Source organism: Arachis duranensis, chromosome 10, assembly GCF_000817695.3.
Source record: "Arachis duranensis cultivar V14167 chromosome 10, aradu.V14167.gnm2.J7QH, whole genome shotgun sequence".
Lineage (NCBI taxonomy): Eukaryota > Viridiplantae > Streptophyta > Magnoliopsida > Fabales > Fabaceae > Arachis > Arachis duranensis.
The window spans coordinates 19,742,419-19,748,506 of NC_029781.3; the positions used below are offsets into that span (position 1 = coordinate 19,742,419).

General features: G+C 36.2%; 1 pseudogene; it reads left to right on the forward strand.

The window, feature by feature from the left end:
- Positions 1–392: 392 nt before the first annotated feature.
- Positions 393–5,675, forward strand: LOC107469366 (pentatricopeptide repeat-containing protein At3g25210, mitochondrial-like; annotated as a pseudogene).
- Positions 5,676–6,088: the final 413 nt, after the last annotated feature.

A 6,088-nucleotide genomic window follows, 5' to 3' on the forward strand; every position in this document is an offset into this window, starting at 1 on the left:
TTTGAGAGCGTCCCTGTCTCTGCTGTCATCTCCGATTGTGCCCAAGGGTTCTTCTGGTTGTCGTGCTCCTCTTCGCTGCAAGCTTCACATTGGACCCTTCCTGCTCCATCCTCACCAGCGGCGCTGCAGAAACCGTTGCACTCTCCATTTGAGATGCTCTCTCCGGCGCCGCTACGAGCCGTGATGTCCTTGTGGTCTTAACCATTGTCATCCCCATTTTCCGTCAGCCTTCTGTCCTTTTTGTGTGATTTGTGATGCACATTCTTTCTACCAAAACACTAACTGATCTTTCTTCTGGATGATTTTCTACTGGCAATTACCAAAAGATCCATAGGTAAATTCCAGCTCCATGATCTTTTTAAGTTGTTTAGAAAAGCTTGTTTGGCTATTCGATGAGTATCCAAGTGAAACCGCAATTGGAGATCTGTCCTCCTAGTTCTTCAACACTATTCCACATTTGCGTCCAAATGCAAACAATGCTGAGTATCATCAAATCACGCCTCTTTAACCACTTGTATCTTTTTATCTCTCTCCTCACAACCGCCACCACTACACCACACTCATTTTCCACTTCACCATTTAAATCCCACTCTAGAACAAATTCGAGACATGGATAAACCATCTTAAACCTTCACCCCTTACAATGTCCATTGATCCCTTTAAGCCTAATCAGACCTAGACCTCTCCTTCGATATCTTTTGCTGGACCACCCAATAGTGCAACTACACCCACACTCACCTCACCATAATCAAACAACTCATTGCCGGCCGCTGCTACTGCCAAAACTCTAATCTACGAGGTCATCGTCGGCGTCTGTGACCCCTCTGTCAAGATCTATAACACCGTCATCAGATTCTTCTGTGGCTGTAAGTTCTTCTTCAGTCTCACCTTCGACGTTTGTAAAAAGATGCTCAAGTTAGAGGATTCGAAACCCACTTTCGAAACCTATTCTCTTTTGTTCAATTAACTTCTTAGAAGGTTCAATAAACTCAATGTTTATTATGTTCACTTACATTCTGTGAGACCCATGACTAAGCAAATGAAGGCCAATGGTGTGAAAGAATAAGAAAAGAAAAGAATGCGAACTTTTATTGATTGTTGATTGATTGAATTATACTGAAGTGTGTTGTAAACTATGAGGGTAAAACTAAATATATATAGAGCATTGTCTTATGAAAGATAAAAGCAAATAAAGATAAGATAAGAACAATTAAAGACAAGATAAAGATAAGATAAGATAATAAAGACTAAAATTAGAACTGAATTTATGTATTCTGTTGGGCTGAATTTATGGGTCGTGAGACGTTTTTATTGTTGTCATGGGTTAAGGTGGAAGAGTGGTTTAATACGCCCCCCGCAAGCTGGAGGATGAAAGACGTCAAGAACACTAAGCTTATTCAGATTAAGATGGAAGGGTTGAGGAGACAAAGGCTTGGTAAAGATGTCAGCTAGTTGTCCAGAAGAGGAAATTGGGAGAAGTTTAATCACTCCAGCTTGAGCTTTTTGTCGAACCAAGTGACAATCAACCTCTAAATATTTGGTCCGTTCATGAAAAACTGGGTTAGCAGCAATATGAAGAGCACTCTGATTATCACAATATAAAACTGGTGGATGGATATGAGAGATGCGTAAAAATTGTAACACATTTAGTATCCATTGAAGTTCATAAGTTGTGTTGGCAAGTGCATGATATTCTGCTTCCGTGGATGAGCAGGCAACGGTGGTTTGTTTCTTGGTCTTCCAAGAGACTAAAGAACTGCCTAAGAAGAAACAATAACCTGTTAAAGATCGCCGAGTGTCAGGACATCCGGCCCAATCAAAGTCACTGAGAAGCTGAATTTCTGATTCCCTTGGAAAGAAAAGTCCTTTGCCGGGACTAGTTTTCAGATATCATAACACATGCTTGGTAGCTTGAAGATGAGATTCAGTAGGAGATGCCATGAATTGACTTAATTGTTGAGTGGCATACATGATGTCCAGTCGAGTAGTGGTGAGATAGATAAGACGACCAACCAAACGGCGATATACAAAATGGTCGGATAGCAGGGGACTTTTGTCTTGATATAGTCTTGTGGTACTATCCATTGGAACAGAGGCAGGTTTAGCACCTAATAAACCAGAAACCTCTAAAAGATCAAGACAATATTTTCTCTCAGATAAGCAAATTTCCTTCTCTGATTGAGCAACCTCAATACCCAAAAAATATTTTAATGACCCAAGTCTTTAATTCGGAAGTGTTGGTGCAAAATACACTTAATGGCAGCAAGTTCAGAAATGGAATTACAGTGAGAACAATGTCGTCAACATAGACTAAAAGGATATAAATTTGATCACCAATGAATTTAACAAATAGATTATAATCAGATGAGGTCTACTGATATCCATGAGATAGCAAAAGATGAGACAGTTTGTCATGTCACATACGACTAGATTGTCGTAAACCATACAGTGACTTGAGTAGCTTACAGCATTGATTCGGTTGAGGAGATGTAAATCCGGGTGGCAGAGTCAAATAAACATCCTCAAAAAGATTTCCATGTAAGAAAGCATTATTGACATCCAACTGATGTATAGACCAATGCTTCATAGAGGCCAATGCTAAAACTAATCTGATGGTGGCAGGCTTGACAACATGGGAGAAAGTTTCCAAGAAATCAACACCTTCAGTTTGAGTGAACCCTTTAGCCACAAGGCGTGTTTTATATCGATCAACTGAACCATCAGACTTGCGTTTGATGCGATAGACCCATTTACAGCCAACCGGCTTAACCCTTGCAGGGCAATCAACAAGACGCCAAGTTTTATTCAGCTCAAGAGCATCCAACTCATCTTTCATAGCACTACACCAATTAGAGTGTTGATTGGCGTCCTTAAAAGACTTTGGCTCAACGTCAGAATGTAGAGATAAAAGAAACTTTTTATGTGAAGATGAAAGAGAAGAAAAAGACACGACTGAACAAGGGAGATTGATTTGTAGAGATGAGAGAGGAATTACACAAGTAATCAGAGAGATATACTGGAGGTCGGTGGGGCCGGTTGGAATGACGAGGATGGGGTTGCTCGGGTGGTGAAGAAGGTGACGAGGGATGAGAAGGTGATGATGGACTGGTGTCTAGTGTTGAAAGTGATTCGGTGGTCATGGGTTCAACTTGGTTAGGAAATAATAGTGAGGAAGAAGGAGAGGTTGTTGGAGAAAATAAAGAACTAAGTGGAGTTGGGTCAATGGGTATAGCTGAGGGTTCAACTGGAAGACTAACCGAATCTTGTTTTTGAGAAGGTGTGTTTGGCAATGTTGGGCTGAGTGTATGAAATTGGACATTTTTTGTGACTAAGGGCAAGATCATTTCATAAAAAATCACGTTTCTAGAAATCTCAATTCTTTTATCTTCTAAAACATAAACAATATATCCTTTAAAACCATTTTGAAAGCCAATAAATACAGCCGTTTTGGCTCTTGGATCAAATTTTGATCTGTTTGCCATTGGGGTAGAAACAAAACATAAGCATCCAAAAACTTTAAGGTCATGATAATTTGGTGGATGATTGAATAAAATCTCAAATGGTGTTTTAAAATTAATTACGGATGATGGAACTCTGTTAAGTAAATAAACAGCATGTCTAACAGCATAAGACCAAAAAGATGATGGTAAATTAGATTGAAACATAAGAGCACGAGCTATATTCAAAATATGTTGATGCTTGCGTTCTACCCTTCCATTTTGTTGAGGAGTTTCAACACAACTACGTTGATGAATAATGCCCTTTGAAGTATAAAAATCAGGTAAAATAAATTCTGGTCCATTATCAGAACGAATAGTTTTGACTTTAGAGTTGAATTGTGTTTCAATTAAAGTAATACAATTTTTTATTTGATTTTGTACTTCTCCTTTTGATTTTAATAAAGTAACCGATGTAAAGCGGCTAAAATCATCAACAATTATAAAAAAATATTTGTGATTATGAATAGAATTTTGTTGAAACGGACCCCAAATATCAAAGTGTAATAAATTAAAACTTGCATTGGCTTTGTTAAAACTTTGAGAAAATGAAAGTCTCTTTTGCTTAGAAAGATGACAAATGTCACAAACCTCGTCATGATGCATAGAGATAAAAGGAAATTGTTTATGTAAATGATTAAGTCTTTGCCCAGAAAGGTGTCCTAAATGAAAATGCCATATATTGGAAGGTGTAATGGGTGGAGATTGGATGTAATTTATGGAGTGTGTAGTGGATGAATTTTTACCGAAATTGGGTTCAAGGACATATAATCCCTCTCTCATTCTTGTCAAATCAATCATCCCCAAATTATTGCTCTGTAGAGTGCAAGAAGAAGATGAAAAAGTGAGTTCACATGTGAGTACTAAAGTAATTTTTGAAATAGAGATAATATTAAAGTTGAAATGAGGTAAATAAAGAACATCATGAAGAACTAAGGATGGTGAAAATTGAATGATGCCTTTATAAGAAACAGTAGTTCGAGAACCATTTGGTAAATGAACAATAATAGGAGAAATTTGTGTGTAAGAAATAAACCAAGACAAATTTGATGCTATGTGATCTGTGGCACCAGAATCAATGATCCAAGTATTTAAGAATGAATCTCGATTTGAAGAATTATTAACAGTAGAAAAAGTATTGAAAGAACAAAGATAATGAGTAGTTGGACTTGACAAAAGCTCAAGTTGGTTTGAAGGACGAGCTTCTTCATTGAAAGAAAGTGCCATGAAAGAAAAGTGTTGGGCTGACGAAAGGTCCAAAAGAGGCTCCAGATGAAGTTGCTGGTGTGCCCTTTCTTCTTGATATAGGACAGAGTAAGGAGGTTGATTATTCATAGTGGGAGGAGAGGTTGAAGGGGTTTTAAGATCTGAATTGGTTGATTTACCCATGGATGTCAGTAGAGCTCAAGAGGAGCTCTGATACCATGATAAAATTGTGAAAGAATAAGAAAAAAAAGAATGCGAACTTTTATTGATTATTGATTGATTGAATTGTACTGAAGTGTGTTGTAAACTATGAAGGTAAAACTAAATATATATAGAGCATTGTCTTATGAAAGATAAAAGCAAATAAAGATAAGATAAGAACAACTAAAGACAAGGTAAAGATAACATAAGATAAGATAATAAAGACTAAAATTAGAACTGAATTTATGTATTCTGTTGGGCTAAATTTGTGGGCCGTGAGATATCTTTATTGTTGTCATGGGTTAAGGTGGAAGAGTGGTTTAATAGAAACCCACTTTCAAAACCTATTCTCTTTTGTTCAATTCACTTCTTAGAAGGTTCAATAAACTCAATGTTTATTATGTTACTTACATTTTGTGAGACTCATGACTAAGCAAATGAAGGCCAATGGTGTTATCTTGATACTTTTGTCCTCAACATGATAATTAAAGCTTATTCCAAGTGTTTGGAGCTTGACGAGGCCATTAAGGTTTTTCGCGAAATGGGCTTGTATGGCTGTGAGCCGAATGTCTATAGTTATGGATATATTGCAAAAGGTTTGTGTGAGAACTGAGAAGGGTAGGGTTGAATCAGGGGTTTAAGTTCTTTCAGGAGATGAGGGGTAAGGATTTTGTGCGGAGTGATAATCGTTTGCAGTCTTGCATGAATCGAAGGTTTAAGAATGCCATCAAAATTCTATTTGATATGTTGGAGCGTAGTTGTCAGAACTGAACCGGTGATTGAACCGGTCAGGTTACTGGATTATTAGGTTTTGGTTTAACTGGTGAATCATTGGTTGAACTGGTTGACTCGCTACTATGTAAATAAAAAACAAAAGTAAAAAATTTAAAATATATATTTTCACTAATATTTTAAGAATATTAAGTTATTCTAAAATAATATGGACCAGGAACAATAAGTATTTTGTTACTTTTATTCTATCATCAATATTTTATTTTGTTTTTATATTAAAATAATAATTATTTTTAAATTTCAATAATTTATTAATTAGTTTATATTTATTATACTATTATATACCACAAGTATTTATTGAAAAATAATACTAATAGATATTATATAATTATGAAAAGAAAAAAATAAGTTAGTTTATAATTATTATTAAATAAAAATATAATTAATTTAAG